We start from the raw sequence: 6,000 nt of genomic DNA, 5'->3' as shown, positions 1-6,000 counted from the left end.
CCCTTCCATGACTGAGGAAACAAGCCCGCCCCACCCCCGAAACATTATGGAAACATTAGGAATCGCTCGCCCATCGTCTCTGATGGCGCCGATTCTGACAGGGCCACTAGTTTGCGTGTGACAACCTTGCTAGGAAGTGAACTAAGACGATGCCATTTTTCCTATGACCGCCTTGTGCGAGAGCCCAGGATCGGGTTTGACACCCATCCTCATGAAGGCAGGGGGTCCAGGCTTTGGGGACTAGGGGGCGCGCGCGGGCTCGGGGTGAACCTTCCTTCCTGTCCCCCGCAGCGACGGGTTGGACCCTCAGGTTTCCGCGGGCTGCGGCCAGGCAGAGGGCGGGGCATCCGGAGGGCGGGGCCGCATGAAGGGCGGGGCTAGGCCGCCACCCCCGCGGGCACGAGAAGAGGAAGGTGGCGTGCTGCGCGCTGCGCGCATTACAGTATCAGTCGGTCGGCGAGCCCAGCCTGGGCGTGGACGCGGCCGGTACCCCGCGCCGCGGCGTCTGCCTGGTGAGTCCACCCACCCTCCCGGGCGCGCCTTCGCCCTGCGTTCCCCTGCGGGGGTCGGCGCCGAGCTCAGTTTGGTATCCGTTCGGTCCTTCGCGGTGGCGCGGGGCGCTTGCGCCTTGGTGGAGGCGGGGTGGGGGCGCCGGCCGCCGGGTGCCACCGCGGAGCTGTGGGCCAGGCACGGGAGGGCCCGGGACGCGCGCTTGGCCCTGGTCTGCTTGCGGGACAGGCCTCCTGGTGCACCCGGGACCCCGCGGTCGCGCTCCACTGGGCAGGTGCGCGCGGCGAGGGGAAGACGGGCCCGTAGACCGGCAGGCTCGGGCGAGCGCTCTGCGGTGGCCACCCACCAAGATGAGCAAGAGACGGCTACAGCCCACAAAAATGGGCCCCGCGACAGACTCGGAACCCCAGCCCGAGCACAGACCTTGGACTCCAGCGAAGGGCACCTTCTCTACACCTGTGAATGTGGCTGCCCACTGCCGCGTCTCCAGTACCTGAAGTGGTTTGAAAATATGGGCAGAGACTGGCTTGCTGGTGTTTTTAAAAAGTTTGTTGAGTGGTTGGCCAAATAACCTTATAGGATTCTAGAAGAAATATGCAGGTGGCTGGGCCCACAAGGATTCACTCCTTCACGCACTCATTCATTCATTTATATCCTCATCAAATGAATGTGCACCAGGGATGGGTGAGGGTGAGTAGTTGGACTGAAAGGCCAGGTGTCATCGAGTGTAGGAATGAGATTGGCCCTCATCTGATAAGCGAGTAATGAAGAGCAGGCTGAGGACCCAACCCAGGCCTCCCCGACTTTCCCAGGCTACTGCCTTGGTGCCAGGCCAGGCCTGCTTGCCCTTCCTGGAAGACTGCCTTGAGACCAGATCTAGGGTGATCTAACTATGGAAGGGAGTTGCGGGGGGAACCGCAAGAATGATGTGGATTTTCCACATTCCATCTCCACCCAGCCACGGCACTTCAAAGTCCTGTGTGCTCCCCTGAGCCTTTGGGCGGCGCTGCCCTCGACAAACCCTGGCAGTCAGCTTTGAGTGTTCCCACGTTCTAGAGGCTTCAACCCCTGAGTGGGCTGAGCTCTTGCAAAGTTTTGTAGGTAGGGAGAATTGTGCGTAGGTAGGTAGGAATTGTGGGTATCCTCGCCTCTCCCGGCACTCTCGCCTAGGACAGGAATGGTATTGGGGTTGGCTTGTCACAACTGGGGTTAGCAGGCATTTCACCCACTGAGTGCAGGTTCCTGAGGAGCAAGGTGCTGGCTAGCTCCTGCTACTGTGGTATGTAGTGTTGGGTACTGGCTTTGCTGATGGCCAGTGCAGAAAGCTGCCTGGATGTGGCATGCACTCTGTTCTGGAGAGATTTGGGTAGATCCGAGGTTACTGGGGGCTCTGAAGGACGAGTTGAGGGTGTACCTGAAAAGGGGGAGATTAGGGCATTTGCAGGGGATGCTGGGTGAGGGGAGGTGATGTTCACAGCTTGAGGTCACCTGGTTCCTCTTACTTGCATGTAAGAATAGCCTACCCTAGGGCTCAACGGTGCTGGGTGCCTGGACACAGCCTTTTAGACCTTTTGAAGGGTGGTGCATGCTATCCCAGCTGCCCCTTTGCTCTCTAGTGAGAGGTTGAGGATTGGAGACCTATCTCTAGGCTGTGTTCAAGGCCACACAGCCATTGTCATCAGAGATACAGTGAATCTGGGGGTTCCCTGGATGTCAGCTTGAGACTGGCAGTCTGTAAGAAACTCCTGCTGTGGGTCTGTGGTCATTGGACATTTGTTCTGTGGCTGCATCTCTGGCCACCATTTGCCGGCCTGTGGCCGCGGAGGGCAGCTAGTGTTTCTGGTTCTGGCCACTCTGCCTGGCTGGGCACCCTCTGAAGCCACATATATCCTTCCCCATAGTCACAGACCTGAAGGAGACAGAAGCAGCAGGCAGAGGGTGGCAGTGATCAGATACCACACAGAGCTTTCTGTGCCTGGTGAGCACATGGAGGCCACCTTCTGTATAGCCTTGGCTGGTCCTAGAGCTTGAACTCAACAGAGACCTGCCTGCCTTTGCCTCCCAAGTGCTGGGATTAAAGGCATGTGCCACCAACATCCAGCTACACATTTATTTTATTTTATTTGGAGGGGCGGGTAGCTGAGGACCAAACCCAGGGCCTTGTGCTTGCTAGGCAAGTGCTCTACCACTGAGCTAAATCCCCAACCCTATATTTATTTTTTTAAGGCAGTAGGCTGCCCAGACTAGTCTCCAACTCCTACTTGAGTACTTTCTTACTGGACAGTAGTGGCGCACACCTTTAATCCCAGTGCCCAGGAGGCAGAGGCAGGCGGATCTCTGAGCTCCAGCCAGGGCTAGACAGAGAAACCCTGCCTCAAACAACAAACGAGCAAACCAAAAAGAGTACTTCCTGCCTCAGCCCCCTAAGTCCTGGGACTATAATGTGTCCCATTTATATTACCTAGCTCATTTCATACTACAGTAATTAGAGACTAGATTCTTTTCTTCGAATAGGTAAACTGGGCAGAGAGAGGCTGATTAATTTGCTCAGGGTCTCAAAATGAGATTCAGAACTCCCAGTTCCAATTGCACTGGGGGCTTTCCCTGGCCAAGCTGCACTTTGGGGGGGGGGTGCCTCCACGGGGACTGCAGACCTGGGGGAAGGAACAAAGAATGGCCTTAGACTTGTTTTTCAGTGCTTGGGACAAACCCAGGCCTGGTCTGTATGTGCCAGATGTGCCTCTGCCACTGAGTCAGACACCCATGCCCCCTTCCTGAAGTCTCCTCTTCCCTACTATCCGCTAGAGGGGGACAAGGCAGCCAGTTGTACGAATGACGAATGGAGAAGCTGGAACTTGAGCGCCAGGAACTTCGATGGTGGGGCTTCCCCCAAGCACCGTCCTGGCTGATGTCCACAATTTCTCTACCCACAGTTCGGGGTTCTTACTCTCTTGCTCATCGCCTTGTGTTTTCACTGGTCCAAACAGGAGGGTTATTTCAGACAAAAGGGTAACAGCATCTGTCTGACGAGCTACAAAGCAATCATTTCCAGAGGGGCTGCCATCTTGAAAATTGAGTTCTTAGCTGGCTTTCCGGGTGCTTGTCCTCACGGACATGCCAGCTGCAAAGAAGAAAGCAACCAAGAAAGGAAGAACCAAAAATCAAACAATTAAAATAAAGGGGGCTGGGGATTTAGCTCAGTGGTAGAGCGCTTGCCCGGCAAGCGCAAGGCCCTGGGTTCGATCCTCAGCTCCAAAAAAAGAAGGACTGGATGTGGTGGCGCACACCTTAAATCCCAGCACTCAGGAGGCAGAGCCAGGCGGACCTCTGTGAGTTCGAGCCCAGCGTGGTCTACAGAGCAAGATCCAGGACAGGCCACAAAACTACACAGAGAAACCCTGTCTGGGGGGGGGGGGGGAGGCCATGTGCTTTCTTGGCATAATGCCTGGAAGGGTGTGGAGAGCTCTGGCGGCAGCTCTGGCCCAGGACTGGGCTTTGTGGAAGTAAAGCAACCAAATGTAGTGGGGGTTGCCCATCTGTGTGTCTTGGGACACACCCCAGCTCACAGTATAAGTGCCTTTTTGCAAAACTTCCTGCTTGTTTTCTCTGGCCTGGAAGCATCTCCTGGCCTATAGTGAGTCTGCTCCCACCAAGGTGGCCCCAGCAATGACTGAGCAGGTCTGTACTGCCTTAGGCTAGGGTTGTCTCCCTCAGTAATGAACCTTCTTTGTTCTGTTTTCCGAGACAGTCTCATGTATCCCAGTTTGGTTTCCCACTGTGTGGCTGAGGATGACCTCAAACTCCTGATTCTCCGACTTCCATCTCCCTGAGTGCTGGGATGACAGGCATGTGCCACCACACATGCGCTAAACCTTCCTTCAGAGGCAGTAAAAAAATAGAGCTGAAGCCTGGGTGGGTGCTGGCTGATCTTGGGAGTTCCAAGTGAGGGAGATTGGGAGAGTCCAGTTTGTTTGATCAAGAGCTGTTGGAGGCCGGCTTTTCCCCCAGCCAGCAGTAATGATCCCGTGTTTCATGGCTATAGTTGTCTGGTTTTCATAACTAGTGCATACATACATGTTTCTCCTATAACGGGGTTATTCCCAATAAGCCTACCATAAGTTGAAAAAGATTACAAGTTGAAAGGCATTTCATACGCCTAAGTACACTATGTTACCTTAGCCCACCTTATGTGTCCTCAGAACAGACAGCTAGCCTTCTAAGGGGTGTGTGTACCTCATGGGGACAAAGGGACCACTGCGATGCTGGGTGCCTAGAGATCCTGGAACCCACCAAAGCAGCCCTGCTCTAAGTGAAAACCTAGAAAACCTTTGCCTGGACTTCTGTGGGAACTTTCCAACAGGCTTTTCCTTATCAGTCTTGGAAAGGTGGGTTGGGGCTAGGTGACATCATCTGGAAGAGGCCTCCAGAGCCCACCATACCTCCTCAGTCTAGCATGTTGCTATCCTCTCTTATACCATAGACCTAACTTCCCTTGAGTTCCAAATAAGGCTAGGCAAGTCTCTGGCCAAGACATGGCCTTGTTCTTCCATGAATATCTTCTAGATGCGGGGAGACCACACTCCATGGTCCTTACTGGACTGACTGTGGGGAGCACGTCCCCCAGGAGCATTTTTCATTAGGCAGAGCAGTGGTGCTGGCATCTTACCTGTCGTCAATACTGATTTGTCCCCTTAACAAACGAGGAAAGGTCACTTTCCTCTGTGGTGTGGGAGACAGGAAAGTGCTGTTACCCAGTGAGGCCCACTGCCAGCTCTGGCCCTTGAGCGTAGTGCAAGCGTCCAGTCATCTCTTCATTGTATTCTGCTGGCCTAGGTACCCCATTCCCTCCATGACTAAGCTCAAAGCACGGGGGCGGAGGCAGAAGGCAGAGGGCATAGGCATGCAGACACTGCAGAGTGGCCGCTGGGACAACTGTCTGCCCCCCTGCTGGCTCACCCATAGGTCATCTGACTCCCTTTCTAGCCATCTTGCCCCACCCAGTGCTGAGATCTTTCAGAAGTCCAGGTCCTGGGCAGGGAGGGAAAGTAGGGGATATCTTAGAGGCTTCAGGCATCCAGGATGGCCAACTTCTGAGGGCCTGGTAGAGCCACAAGTTCCAGGGTACACCGGCCCTCTCTCATGCCACCCTTCAGCTATATTGACTTTTCTTTTCCTTGGCAGTGCTAATGGTGAAATGCAGAAACTTTTGCCCTCTAAGCAATGGCTCTACCACTGAGCTATCCTCTTGTTCTAAAACCGTGTATTGCTAGCGTGATGGCTCATGTCTGTAATGCCAGCACTTGGGAACCCAAGGCGGGAGGCTGAGAACAAGTTCCAAAGCAAGCTAAACTTGTCTCAGAAAGCCCAGGTAAGGGCCTGAAGATGTAGTACAACTGGCAGAGTGGTTAGTTAGTTATTTCAGTCCCATAAACTAGGCACAATGGTTTATATCTGTAATCCCAGCACTTGGGCAGCAGAGGCAGGAGGATT

At 54.6% G+C, this 6,000-nt stretch overlaps 1 protein-coding gene across 1 annotated transcript in view; it reads left to right on the top strand.

The window, feature by feature from the left end:
- The first annotated feature begins 376 nt into the window (after nt 1-376).
- Nucleotides 377-6,000, top strand: part of Bid (BH3 interacting domain death agonist) — a 29,049-nt gene continuing 23,425 nt past the window's right edge. The window contains exon 1 of the mRNA XM_036181392.1: nt 377-512. The gene's annotated coding sequence lies outside the window, so the exon portion shown is untranslated. The remainder of the gene's footprint in view (nt 513-6,000) is intronic.

The sequence above is a fragment of the Onychomys torridus genome, chromosome 3, assembly GCF_903995425.1.
Source record: "Onychomys torridus chromosome 3, mOncTor1.1, whole genome shotgun sequence".
NCBI lineage: Eukaryota > Metazoa > Chordata > Mammalia > Rodentia > Cricetidae > Onychomys > Onychomys torridus.
The sequence above is the reverse complement of the archived record's forward strand: the minus strand, read 5'-3'. Positions and strand labels throughout refer to the sequence as shown.